This window comes from Lepisosteus platostomus, chromosome 6 (genome assembly GCF_059453375.1).
Source record: "Lepisosteus platostomus isolate fLepPlt1 chromosome 6, fLepPlt1.hap1, whole genome shotgun sequence".
In the NCBI taxonomy this organism is placed as follows: domain Eukaryota; kingdom Metazoa; phylum Chordata; class Actinopteri; order Semionotiformes; family Lepisosteidae; genus Lepisosteus; species Lepisosteus platostomus.
The window spans coordinates 26,563,837-26,576,723 of NC_142616.1; the positions used below are offsets into that span (position 1 = coordinate 26,563,837).

General features: G+C 37.1%; 1 protein-coding gene across 1 annotated transcript in view; it reads right to left on the reverse strand.

Moving 5' to 3' along the window:
* ptprea (protein tyrosine phosphatase receptor type Ea) overlaps window positions 1–12,567 on the reverse strand; it is a 118,947-nt gene extending 106,380 nt beyond the window's left edge. The window contains exon 1 of the mRNA XM_088635083.1: window positions 12,366–12,567. The gene's annotated coding sequence lies outside the window, so the exon portion shown is untranslated. The remainder of the gene's footprint in view (window positions 1–12,365) is intronic.
* Window positions 12,568–12,887: the final 320 nt, after the last annotated feature.

A 12,887-nucleotide genomic window follows, 5' to 3' on the forward strand; every position in this document is an offset into this window, starting at 1 on the left:
CAGCATGACTTTTTAATCCAAAAGTAATATATGCATTTTGTGCCAAAATGCATCTTCACCATGCTTAAACGTGTCCTGCTGCAGGTAGACAATTTAATGCCATCAGGCATAAAAAAAATCAGTTCACCAAATGAACACCAGAGGTCATATGAATTTCAAGCACAGATTTGCAAAACTGAAGGAATAACCTTGACCTTTGTCATTTGGTTCAAATTATAGCTAGTTTTTAGTATTAGTCTCAGGTTATCAAAAATGAGTTCTATGAGATGTGATTTTGTCAGATACTCAACTAGTCTCGTTCTGTTATTCATTCAGTCTACAACAAGTATATAGCGATTCAGCACTGACAGTCAGCATAGTATTTTTGTGCTTGGTGAAAGTGACTGCATGTACCTTACAACACAAAACCAAACATCAGTGTGTATTGACAGTAAACACTGGAAAGAGTTTTTACACCTGATAGTCAGAAATGAGTAAGCAGGTGTTTTCTCTTGACGATTCAAGGTGCAGAAAGGACCAGCCTAAACAAATCTTTATGCCCCTTGTTTACTGTAATCAGAAATGAGCGGCTACTTCAAGCCATGGCAATGTGCTTAAAAGAATGAAAGTGAGATATCTTGTTGTGAGGTAATATAATAATCCAACCCTGCTGTTTTATGTAGCTCCTTCTGTGCACTGCTTAAACTTAGTTTGTTGTTTAGTGATTTATATCATGTCAAAAAAATTTCGCCCTTTGCAACAAAGATGAAAACACTGATGAATGGACAAAAATAATAAGTACAGTAAGTGTAATTCATCCTTCCATTCTTTTTCTTTACATTACATATATATCATGTGCTTGACTGGATAGAGATACAGTCTATATCTTGGTGAATACGTTCCATGGTAAAACAAGGATATTACGTTTTTTATCATGTGTTTTTAATAGCAGATATAGTGTGGATTCTATTCTGATAATATTACGTCTGCTTTAGTATTGCCAGTTTCGCCATTAACAAAGAATGTTCTGAGATTCACACAATCCTAACCCCACTATTTTATACTCATTCTGACAAAAGAGATGAATCCAAGCTTATAACAGCTTGAGAGACTTGAATAAGAGGCAGCTCAGCAATATCACAAGGGTAATTTTTTACTTTTTATAAAGAGCAATTCTTCTTTTTTCCCAGTACAAGAAGTTCATATTTCATTACCGTTTTTTCAAACTGTTAAATGGCTATTCGATTTGACGCATCGTGTCAATGGCTTTGTAAGAAAATTTCTAGTTATACGATATGGACTTTGCTGGAGGCGGTGTGATAAATGATGCATTGTTTGCTCCTGAAGCTTCACTTACCTTTCACAATACTTAATGCCATAACAGTGCTCTTGGTCTGGCATTAGATTGGCATTCACTCAGAATCAACATTAAAGGTGCGAGAACTCTCATCTGCAGCCATCCCTGTTTAGGGAGTTACTGTACAACATCAGCATTATTTCAGTTTGTGGCCTGCTCTCTTTCCATTCACTTTTATTTACCACTTAACATACATTTCCATGACTTCCCCTTTCCAGACAAAAAATGTTTCTTTTAATGCGTTTATGTAAAGATTGCAACAAGTACTTTAACAGGCAGAAACATGGTTATTTCATGGCCATGTTTGATTAAATCTAGAGCTCTTTAAATGGTTATAACATTTTAGTAGGACACAAAAACAATATGTATTTTGCCTACGAAATATCTTCAATCCTACAGGTTCTTCAATAATTATCAATGATGAATGAAAGATTGAGTTGTAAAACCAATATGTTGCTCAACATAAGGTTTATGCACTGTTACATCTGATTTATTATTGAAATGGTTGTAACATATACTTGCATAATGTGCTCAAGGTTATTACTCTGTTTTGAGCTCTTTCTAGTACACATTTTGAAAAAGCACCCATTTTGGAAGGATGCATACTTGTGAAATGATAGCCTACCCATTAAAAATATATATTTTACAGAGATGGATTTAGGGGGTGGATATTTTATTAAGAGTAAATTACTTTTGATTGCTTTCTTCATTAAATATAAACCGCAGCTTCTAACTTGCAGGCATTCATCTAAAAGTTGAGATGATTAGAGAGGCAAAGCTAACTAGAGTGTGGCTCATGAACTTATATAGCAGTAATAAGAGAGTTCCAGAGTTCGAGCTATTATGCTGTCAGTTCTGATACCATTAGTACTCATTAAATCAAGAGAATGCACTGATTTATAATCATTATATTTTATTAAATGTAGGACTGATTGATGCTCTTTTGGCTCAAAAACTTCTCCTCTAAGGTAGGCACCTCTGAATGCCACTTTTTGACTTTGTTCTGAAGTTGCTTTTTAGTACTGCTTTCTAGACTTGTATAGAGAATACTCTATTGCTGATTAACTGTTATTGTGAAATAGTGTTTTATTGCTTATTAACTGTTATGGTGAAACAGTGTTTTAGGGTTTGTAAACTGCTATTGTGAAAGATTATGTACCTATGTTAAAGCAGATGAAGTATGATATATAGCAATTTTATGATGTGATGTTTGACACACTTTGGTATCTACAGTTAATGATGATCAAAGACATTCCGTTTGGTGACAAGTTCTGAAAATTAGACACTTAGAACACCTTCTGCAAGTGTGCACGTGCAATTTGATGTGTTCTGTGAAATGTGAGTCATCCAGGAGATTTGCTGAGAATGGTAGGTCCTTTTTCTGTTGTTTGAGTTGTCTTTGTGCTGATCAAGGTTCTGATAATTGCAATCCAATAAAAATGTTTCACCAGTAGTATTTCATTCTCTGTATGTTCGCTAATAACATTACATTTTAAATAGTCACATCCTTTACAACTTTTAAAACCATTCAATAATATAAAGTGGGTTACCTAGGCCACCATTAATTATAAAACCAATGTCTCAATTTCTCAACTTTATTGACATCTTTGATCAGCTGAAGACTGAAACTAAAATATTGAATTTACCTTATATGGACTTAATATAATAAGGGCTGTAGATGCTTTGTAGATTATTGTGAAAGTGTTGCCTTAATGGGGAACACAAATAATCATCAGATCAGCCTATTATATTGTGATTATTTCTGTCCTATCATTTGCACAATAGAAAAAAGCAGAAATGCTACTTTTGAAAGGAATCCATTTGACTCATTAAACATATTCCTAGTGTTCCTAGTAGCTGACACATGGTATTGTAACGCTTACGGCCGACAGGCACTGTGTAAGAGCCGGCATACCAGAGCAGGTGACGTTACAGTATTTTCACATTAGGTCTTTGAAATAGTCCCTTCTATGAAACTCACAACTGACACTGAGAGTTGGAGCTCTTCAGACAGAGTTAAAGAAGGATTTGAAATGCCACCATATTGCTTTCAATGAGAGATGTTGAATTATATTGTGAGCATGAGTTACAGTAATATTAGTGGGACCTTTTTAACTTCCTTATTTTTTTGTACTTGTATTGTAGTACAAAGACATCAGATGGCCAAGTCATGTTTAGAATAAATTATTTATCACAATATTAAAGGTAATTTTTTACACCAATTCCTCATTATAATGGTTAGATCACTTTGCACTTCTCATAGAGTTAGGACACACATGAGCTTTCTCACTCTACTTTGAGAGCCTAGGTGCCGTTAGGTGCTACATTTCATCCCAGCTGATCTACCAGATATTCAATGGACCTAAAATCTGCCAATAAGGGTATCCACAGCAAAACTAAGACTAATTTTCATTCCACAAGAAAACTGTTAACTGAGCAACATGAGGCCTTGTACTGAGCACACAGGACAAGTAGCAAATGAAGTCCCAAGACCTGGTCAATGTTACACCATACAGTTAGGTTGCCATCAGTTAGTGCAACTGGACGAATCCACCTAGACCTCCACAATGATCTTGATGAAGCATCGTGGTTCAAGGCAACATGTTGTCCCAACTCATGTCACAAATGTTCAATGGGACTTAAATGTTGTGAGGAGGGCTTTCAAGGCATAACTGTCACATTTACATCTCACAAGAAAGGCATTTTAACATAAGCAGCATGAGGTTATGTGTTATCCTGCTGGAATATTGTCAAGTCAGAATGAGCCTGTAGGAAGGGCAGTGAATAAGGTCCCAAGACTTCAACAGTGTAGGCCACATAGTCAGGCTGCCATCATTCCATTCAATTGTAGTGCTTTAGCGACCAGGCATTAGCTGGCCAGACGCTTACAGCTAAGTGTCTGGCCAGCTGCTAGCTTGAGCACCCCGGAAAGCAAACGATTTTGCCTTGAATTAGTCTGCAACGTACTGATGGCATGAAGGTGTTTGGTAGATGAATAATTGAACAGTTGGTTTCTTACTGTGCTTTTTTTTCTTGATTTTCATTCAGTGGGTAAATCACTTGTGCCCAATCAACTCTTTCACTAATAAGGTGATGGAGTGTTTAGGAACAAGTATAGGTTTATTCAGTGCTGAAAAGAGATGAATAGAAACACAATGTTTTGGCTGTGGGGCCTTCTTCGGTGTAAAAGATCATATTGAGTGCAACAGTCAAGTTGCTTGAGCATTTCATGTTCAGTATTAACTAATGACCAGTTAATAAAAATGATGCCAAAGTAACTTGAACAATACATGTATAAAGAAAATGCCGTCTTCTATGCTGATTATATTTAGCATCATAGGAAATATTTTGATTACAGAAAAAAACAATGACTGTAAATTCTGCATTTTTAATTGAATAAAAAAATGTAACAACCACACAGTATTGGCTAGAAGCTTAATAAGCCGAGTATCCAGCTACAAAAGAAGAAATAAAAGCTGAAAAGATTACATAGCCATTGTTAAAATCTTACTATAGTCATTTGTTAAATGTAAAATGTAAATAAGCCATTGAATCCTTTCTATAGCTTTAACTCTTAACACACCAATTAGTTTGAAAACTTGTTTATCAGTAAATTTTAAGCCAATACCTAGTAGATATAAAGTTGTGTATATAATTTAGAGGCATTTTAACTATCATTATATTAATGATGCATCACTAGTTATTCTGTCAGTTAGTTTTTCAGACCGATCTCATCAGATTTCAGTAGCTAAACCAAGCTGGCTCTGGTCTGTAGTGCAATCTAAGACCTCAAAAGGAAACTGCCTTGAAGTGGACAAGTAAGCATATCTCTTCTCTTTGGTCCTGAATTCCCAAAGTGGATCCTCCAGTATGGTAACCAAGGACACTTTGTTAAAGGAAATGCCTTCCTTCAGGTTAAACATTAAACCAAGGATCTGACAGCTTGGCCTTTAAAGATCCCTTAACACTGTTTGTGTTATGAGTAGGGGTGTTAACCTGGCTAGATTCCGCTCTCAATTTATACAATCTGGCCTCCATAAATTGCCCTTAAACTCAATTGGTGAAGCAATTTCTCACTTCTCTATCTGATCTGTTGCGGGGGTATAATCGCTGCTGCACATCACCTAGAGGGGTGCTGCATTTCAGTGGTAGATGAAGTGGATATGTACATTTGTATGTAAATCACATTGAGATACATTGAGATGACAAGAGTTACAAATATGCAAGGAATTCAATTAAACCCTGGGTGAATTTTTCTGTAAGTGCATGAAAGTCATTTTCAATTTTCAATTTTGTTCAAAGGTTTCAACATATTTGCTAATATCACTTTCCTATTGTGTATAGCAAGGCCTTTGTGAAGTATGGTGATGGTATGGCAAATTAAATATTTGCTAATTAAAGGTTTGCTATCATTATTAAATGAAACCTTTAATTTGCTTCTGTTCAGAGAAGCTTAAGCATCCACAACATACAGTTAATTACCCATATAGGTTCTTCCAAACCTTATGGATATCTGAAACCTAAAAGCAGCAAATCTGTTTATGTAGATGAAATTTGCCTTCAGTCATGTTTCATTGCTTGCATTCCCCTCCTTTGCAATTGGAGTAGTGGGACCATTTACATGTTATGCACCATTAGCCAGGAGACAGGCAGGGCCCTGCAAGGCCTTTCTCAGTAGACAGGCTGGCTAGCTTGATGGCTACTGTTTCTGTCCCCATTGTTTTTTAATTGCTGGCCACAGGTGTCATTAACATAATGATAAGATAGTGACACCTTAGTTTAAAATCAATTAGGTGACTGGAAAGAGCACTTTATGAATGGCCTAATTACACTATCTATTAAGGGAGGGGCAGAAGCCATTGCTTTCATCTGGTATCTTTGGGGGACTAATAAAAAATATGTACTAGTCTTGGAATATCTCTGTTTAGTTCCATGTCTGATGGTTTTGTTTCTGGGATTAGAGTTTCAATCCCAAAATCAATCCTAATCTATATTTATGCATTACAGCATTATTGGCTCTTTAAACATTCATAGATCTCATCATATGTAGAATGTACAAGTTTTGACTTTGCTTCCTAATACTGAATTATACAGAAATACAGAAAAATATGTTACAATATTTACAATATTTCTGTAAAACCTAGTTTGGTTTATTTTCTCCTTATTTTTTTCTCAGGGGTCTTTACTGTGTTTCCAAGACACAAAAATGCAACTATGAACCTGTTTGTGCATTGAATACATGAGAACAATAATTACTCAATTCATGAGCTGCCCTCTTCAAAGACACTTATCATCATGTTAATGAGTGCTTCTGCATATCTCTCTTAAAAATCATGCTGCTTAACTCTTCTTTAGGGCAAAAGTTAAATGGTACTTAAATATAGATAAACAATGTTCAAGTAAAACTTCATCTGTTTATTGTACCAAACAAACACTTAGTTCTTTCTCTGAGACAGAGACCCTCAAACCAGCAGAGAAGACATAGATTTAGGCTACTTTTATGACTGATGTTTGCAAATAGGTGATATACAAATATTGTATATTTTATATTTTGTGATTTCAAGGAGTTTCCTTGAAAAAGTGAACCCTTGGATTTAGCGTGTGAAACTAATTTTCCCTTTCTAAATCATTAAATGTCGAAATGAAAACAAAATTCCTTACAAAACATGTCTTCAGGCTATTATTCCTAAAAGTTTTGAACCCAGTTTTAAAAATCTTTAATATGCAAATAATGCTTCAATAATTATTTCTTGAATGTTACTGTACTTTATTACTTTTGTGAAAAGCTTTCCAAAATAAAGAAGCTTATCTAATCACAACTCACTTCTAACCCAGGCTAAACTACTAGATCCTAGGAGAACCATTTGTAGTTTGTGTTCCTGACCAGATGACCACTGTTTTACATGTCATTCCATGCTGTGAGTGGCAGGGGTTAGAATAACAATCAGGCTCCCCTGTAGATAGCTCCTGTTGGTTCACTGATTCAAATTTAAGTGACCACTCAAATGAAAGACGGGGACCGAGTGCTTTGGGTTTTTTGCACATTTTACACACAACCCTATAGATTGTGAATCCAATTGCATTTCTGTTGCAGTTGTGATGTCAATGCAGGAATGCTGAATCAGCAGTCTGATATTTGTAACTGGAGCGCAGTGCATGGTAGTTCCAGAAGTTTAAAAGAAATGGATAGAGATAGGTTGTGATGCTCAGATTGCTCCCATGCCATTCACTGTCCAGCCTAGTACATTCTATAGGTAACACATTTTAAATGTAACGTATTGGAAAAATATTGTTTGAAAGTCTTAATAGGAGGTTCTGTTGGAGGTTCATGTAGTTATTGCCAGAAAAAACAAACAAATGAAGACTAAACATGTAAGTGTATTAAGCTATTGAACTAATGCCTTATCTGTATTTTTCTGTTCAGTGTATTCTATTTAATGGAAATCAAGAAGCTATTATAATATGTTTTTTAACTGTCACAAGGTTTATCAAAACTGTAGGGGTCTACAGCTAGCTTTGATTCACACCTCCTCTAACTAGAATTGGCAGGTACAGTAAGTGTCTCATATGGACCCCATTGACCAGGTCTGTGACATTGTGAGCTCATTGAATAAAATTAATACATTAACTTCAGTGTAAACCAACAAGCCACACTGCTAGTAATATATTAGAACTGCCAGAGCTAAATTCCATCTCAGAAATTAATTTGGGTTAGTTAAGCTACAAATAATTCTTGTAAGGAAATGGTGAAAACACTGATCTCACCCTTTGACATCATGTTTGCCATTGATAAGAACTAAAGAGATTCTAATGCACCTTCATTTAAAGTTGATAGAGACTTACTAGGAGATGTTTAACGAACAGTTATGACATCAGCTTTATTCTTATTTATTCTTTATTGAAAGTACAAACAGCTGAAGATTTCTTAGTGTGAAACTTGCCTTGCTTAGGACATGGATCTCGTGGCTCAGACAGCTAGGCGAAACACATGTCTCATGTTTACAGTTAAAACAAGCGTTCTGGTTTGGTTTTATAGCCTCCACACTGCCAGCTGGCAATGTGACATTTTTGTCATGTACTGATATGAACATACATTAAGTCTGCGCTCCGATATGTGTTTTAAATGGAAAATATTTCATGTGAAACAAATGGGGGCTTTTCACCATCTTTCTCCTTCTCCCTTTTTCATTGGGATTCTTATTTTCTTTTTATTTACCTACATGACATTTTAAACCATCATGTGGACTGATGAAAAGTATACAAATCCTAGTTGTATGCACTCCACGATGTATACATTTGGAACGTTTCCATAGAATGCAAGGTGGTTTTCTGGAGGGGAAAGAAATGGAAAACTTCAAAACGACGGTTGGGGGAAAAAATGGTTGAAATTACGTCTAATTATTTCTATACTGCAAAAAAATCCCCTTTGTAATAGTCTGTTGGAAGTCTTTGATGTGTATAATCAAGAAAGACAGAATGCCATCAAGCAAGTGGTAATTGCTGACACATGCAGGGGAAGGTAATTTTATTGACGCATCACTTTATCATAAAAAAAGACAGGTCACCTAAGAGTAAAGTTTTTTTTTTCATTCTAAATTAGAAGCAGCTGCCTTGAAACCAAGGCTGGATTAAGAAGAACTACAAAAGAAGGTTGGGGGGGAATGTCTGTCCTTTTGAAAGGGTATCATTTAGTCCCTTCAGCCGTAGATCATCTTCAGCTTACAGAGGGCGAGTTCGAGATTTCTATCAGACCCACTCTGTCCATCAAACAGTACTGTTGGATTGCAGGAGCCGTGGAAATCTGAGGACAGTCAATTGAGATGTGGTGGTCTGTCAGCACAGGGATGGGAGCCACAACCCTCCCACTGGTATGCATGTCAAACAATAGGGAAGGGGCATCATTAAAGAAGTGGGGAGGGGGCAGCATTCTTAGGCAGATATTTAGTGCTATTCTCACAGGGCAATCACCATGCCAGAGAGCAACAAGAGAAAGTGCTGAGGCATCTTGGCCTACAAGTCAGACTTCATGGGGGTCACCTTTATAATTCAGAATAACACTGTTGAGAGGCAGGCGATCGGCTACTGTTTTATCTCTCCAGCCCTGATGGCTTACAAGTTTATATCCCTACATATCATACATACTAAACAGTCTAGCTCTGTTTAGTTTTGATGTATTATGCTTAAATGGACTCTTGAAACATTGCTTTCCTTTGTAAGATGGTATGGTGCACCTAGTTAGTTAAAATGCATTTTTGACTCTTAATGACTCTTGATTATTTTGTGTTGTGTTATTGTGTTGACTCACTATGTATACTGCCAATGTCATAACTGATTTTAAATATAAGGTTTGTGGTGACTATACATAATATTACATAAATATTTGTATATATGGCCATATACATTTGATTATATCGAATGTATTATGTGTAATCAAATGTATTTATAGAATTGATTATGTTGTGCTGCATTCTGAAGCACGCTATGTGATATATGTCACGCCCCACACTCTCCCTCGCAAATGACGTTACATTCCCGGAACCTCTGCTTCCCAATCTCATCCCTGATTGAACCCAGCACATTCTCACATGCATCAGATTCCTCAAATTCTCACTCCCGAACCAATCATCCAATCACACCCCTTTCCTTTCAGTATTTAAACCCCCTTCGCACACCTTCCCATGCTCACTATTGAGAAGCCTTTCTTAGTATTCTCCAGTGTGTGTTTCCAAACCTTTTGACTGATCTCCTGTTATGAATCTTCTGCTTCCGCCTCTTGACCTCGCCTTCTGGATTTTGTCTTTTGGATTGTTTTTGAATATCTCTTGTTACCGGACCCTCTGCCTCCCTTATCGACCCAGCCCTTGGATTTTGTCTTTTGGATTGTCCCTTTGCTACTCTGCGTCCTGTGGGATTCCGGTCATGCATAAGTATCCTCTTATTCCACGTATGGGTTCCTTGACAATATACATGCATAATAGAATAGAAAGGCCACAAATGTGAACTTTCAGTCCATCAAGCTCATTTGGTTCTATTTCTCTAAAGTTGTCCTATAAGCAATTCCTCCAAGTTTGAAATCCCTTGAGCCAAGAAAATAAGGAAATAAATAACCTAAAATATCCAAACTGACCTTACCTGTATGGTTTTGCATGGCAAAAAAAATGGATCACATGAACACAGGGTAAACATTCAAACACAATGCATGCATCTGCTCCATGTTGGAATCAAACTCAGAACTGTGGGGCAATGTGGCAGTAATGTTAACAAACATAATTAATTAATATAGGATGTAGAAACTGTAGAATATAGAACTTTTCTGGACACTCCACTCAAAACGCTTTACAGGTAATGCGGACTCCCCTCCACCACCACCAATGTGCAGCATCCACCTGGATGATGTGATGGCAGCCATAGTGTGCCAGAACACTCACCACACATCAGCTATTAGTGGGGAGGAGAGAAGAGCAATTAATTCAATTCCTAGATGGGGATTATTAGGAGGCCATGATTAGTAAGGGCCAATGGGAAATTTGGCCAGGATGCCAGGGTTACACCCCTGGGAGAAACGCCCTGGGATTTTTAATGACCACAAAGAGTCAGGACCTTGGTTTTACGTCTCATCCGAAGGACAGCGCCTGTTTACAGTATACTGTCCCCGTCACTATACTGGGACCCACATGGACTGCAGGGTGAGTGCCCCCTGCTGGTCTCACTAACACCTCTTCCAGCAGCAACCTTAGTTTTTCCCAGGAAGTCTCCCATCCAGGTACTGACCAGGCTCACACCTGCTGAGCTTCAGTGGGTTGCCAGTTGTGAGTTGCAGAGTGATATGGCTGCTGACCTTAAACATGTCATCATACTGCCCTTTGTAGACCTTAAATGATGCTTATAGGTGTTCACTTGGGGTTACACAATTCTGTAACAGCACTTCAATAAAAAATACTGTGTGACACTAGACTGTTTTTTTAACAAATATGTTTTTAACTAATAATTTTTATTTTAAATGGCATTTTCAAAGCACTCGTGTTCAAAAGCTCAAAAAATATGAAAATTTAATAGTCTAACAATTAATGTACCCTTAAATGAAATACAGGACAAACAGTAGGCACTGCTATATTAAATGATCTAGAAGCTTTTGCTGTGAACTTTCCAAATCTTCTCAAAGGTTCTGTCGACTTCAGCTGCAGTGTGGGAGAAGTAAACTCCCTGGGGTATCTACTTCCTCTGCAGCCTGTCATCACTTCCTGTCTGTAATGGGAGCGTAATGACAGAACACAGGTGGCTGATGCAGGGTGTTATTAATCAATGCCTCTGTAAGTTCTGAGGATCTTCCATAATCATTTGTGCAACGGAATCAAATTCATCTTCCCAGGGATTAAAGACAAGAGCTGAAGCCAGCTGGCAATACTGCTGTAGCTTCATTTCTCTTTGATTTCCCAAGCAGCTTATGGGTCAAGTCTTTCATCTGGGTTGAGTTGATGCCACCAGTGTAAAACTTTTGTCATGGATGGTTGTGCACAACTAGTAACCTTTAGGATATTTTTGTATGATTACATTTTAATGTATTCCTTTATTTTGACCAAATATTTTGAAGCATTTCACAACTCTGCTAGATTTTTATTGCATTTTTAATGTTGTTTTCTCTATAACAATCTGAAAGCACAGAAGTGGAAGTACAGGATGCTATTAGTTGATGGGCTTGACTTTCTGTGCTGCGTGCCACGGTTCTAGTGCTGATTAACTTGTATTTAGTAGAATTGTAAACTGTTTTGACAAATTTATGCCGAGGCAGAGTAAATAATGGAGTTGATGGAGAATAATAAAATCAGACCACCGTTCTCTTGTACTGTCAGGACATCCCCTCTTTAGACAATGATATGTGCCTTTAACATCTCCATTAAATACAGCCAATACACAAACATATGCAGAAACACTATCACATTCATTTCTAGATTGGTGGAACTATTGATTTTGTTTCTCAAGCCTTGTGGTAATTTTCTTTAAAACAGAAAAAAAGAAATAGTTACCTTACCAGCAGTCATTGAATGAAGAGATGGTGAAAAAAATTCCATTCATGGAAGTAATGAGCTTCTCTCATACCTCCATGGCAATCACATCCCTTTTATTTCATTCTCCAGACAACCTCTTGAAATAATTGTCATGAACTGATGACCGAAATGGAGGCATCACTGCAGATTAAGATGTCGCCAGAGTATCCTCGGTAACTGCTGTCCTACAGGCTGAAAGCTGTAAATGCCAGAATGAGAGTGATAAGTAGTTATATTTAGCTAACCCTGAACTCCACACTATAACTTCCCTGGTTTACAGTGATGATGAGGAGTGCTGTCACCTAGTGGGGTCCCAAGTACTGTGTAAAACTTCAACACTAGATGTTGTGACAATAACCCCAGCTGAGAGGGTGGCTGGCCTACATGTAATAATGTGGAAACAAAGTCATTTCCTTTTAAAAACTGTCACAATACATAACCGTACTGGATTGTATAGGAGAGTGTGCGTGGTTCTGAAGGCACATCTCAGCTTGAGAAACAATGAA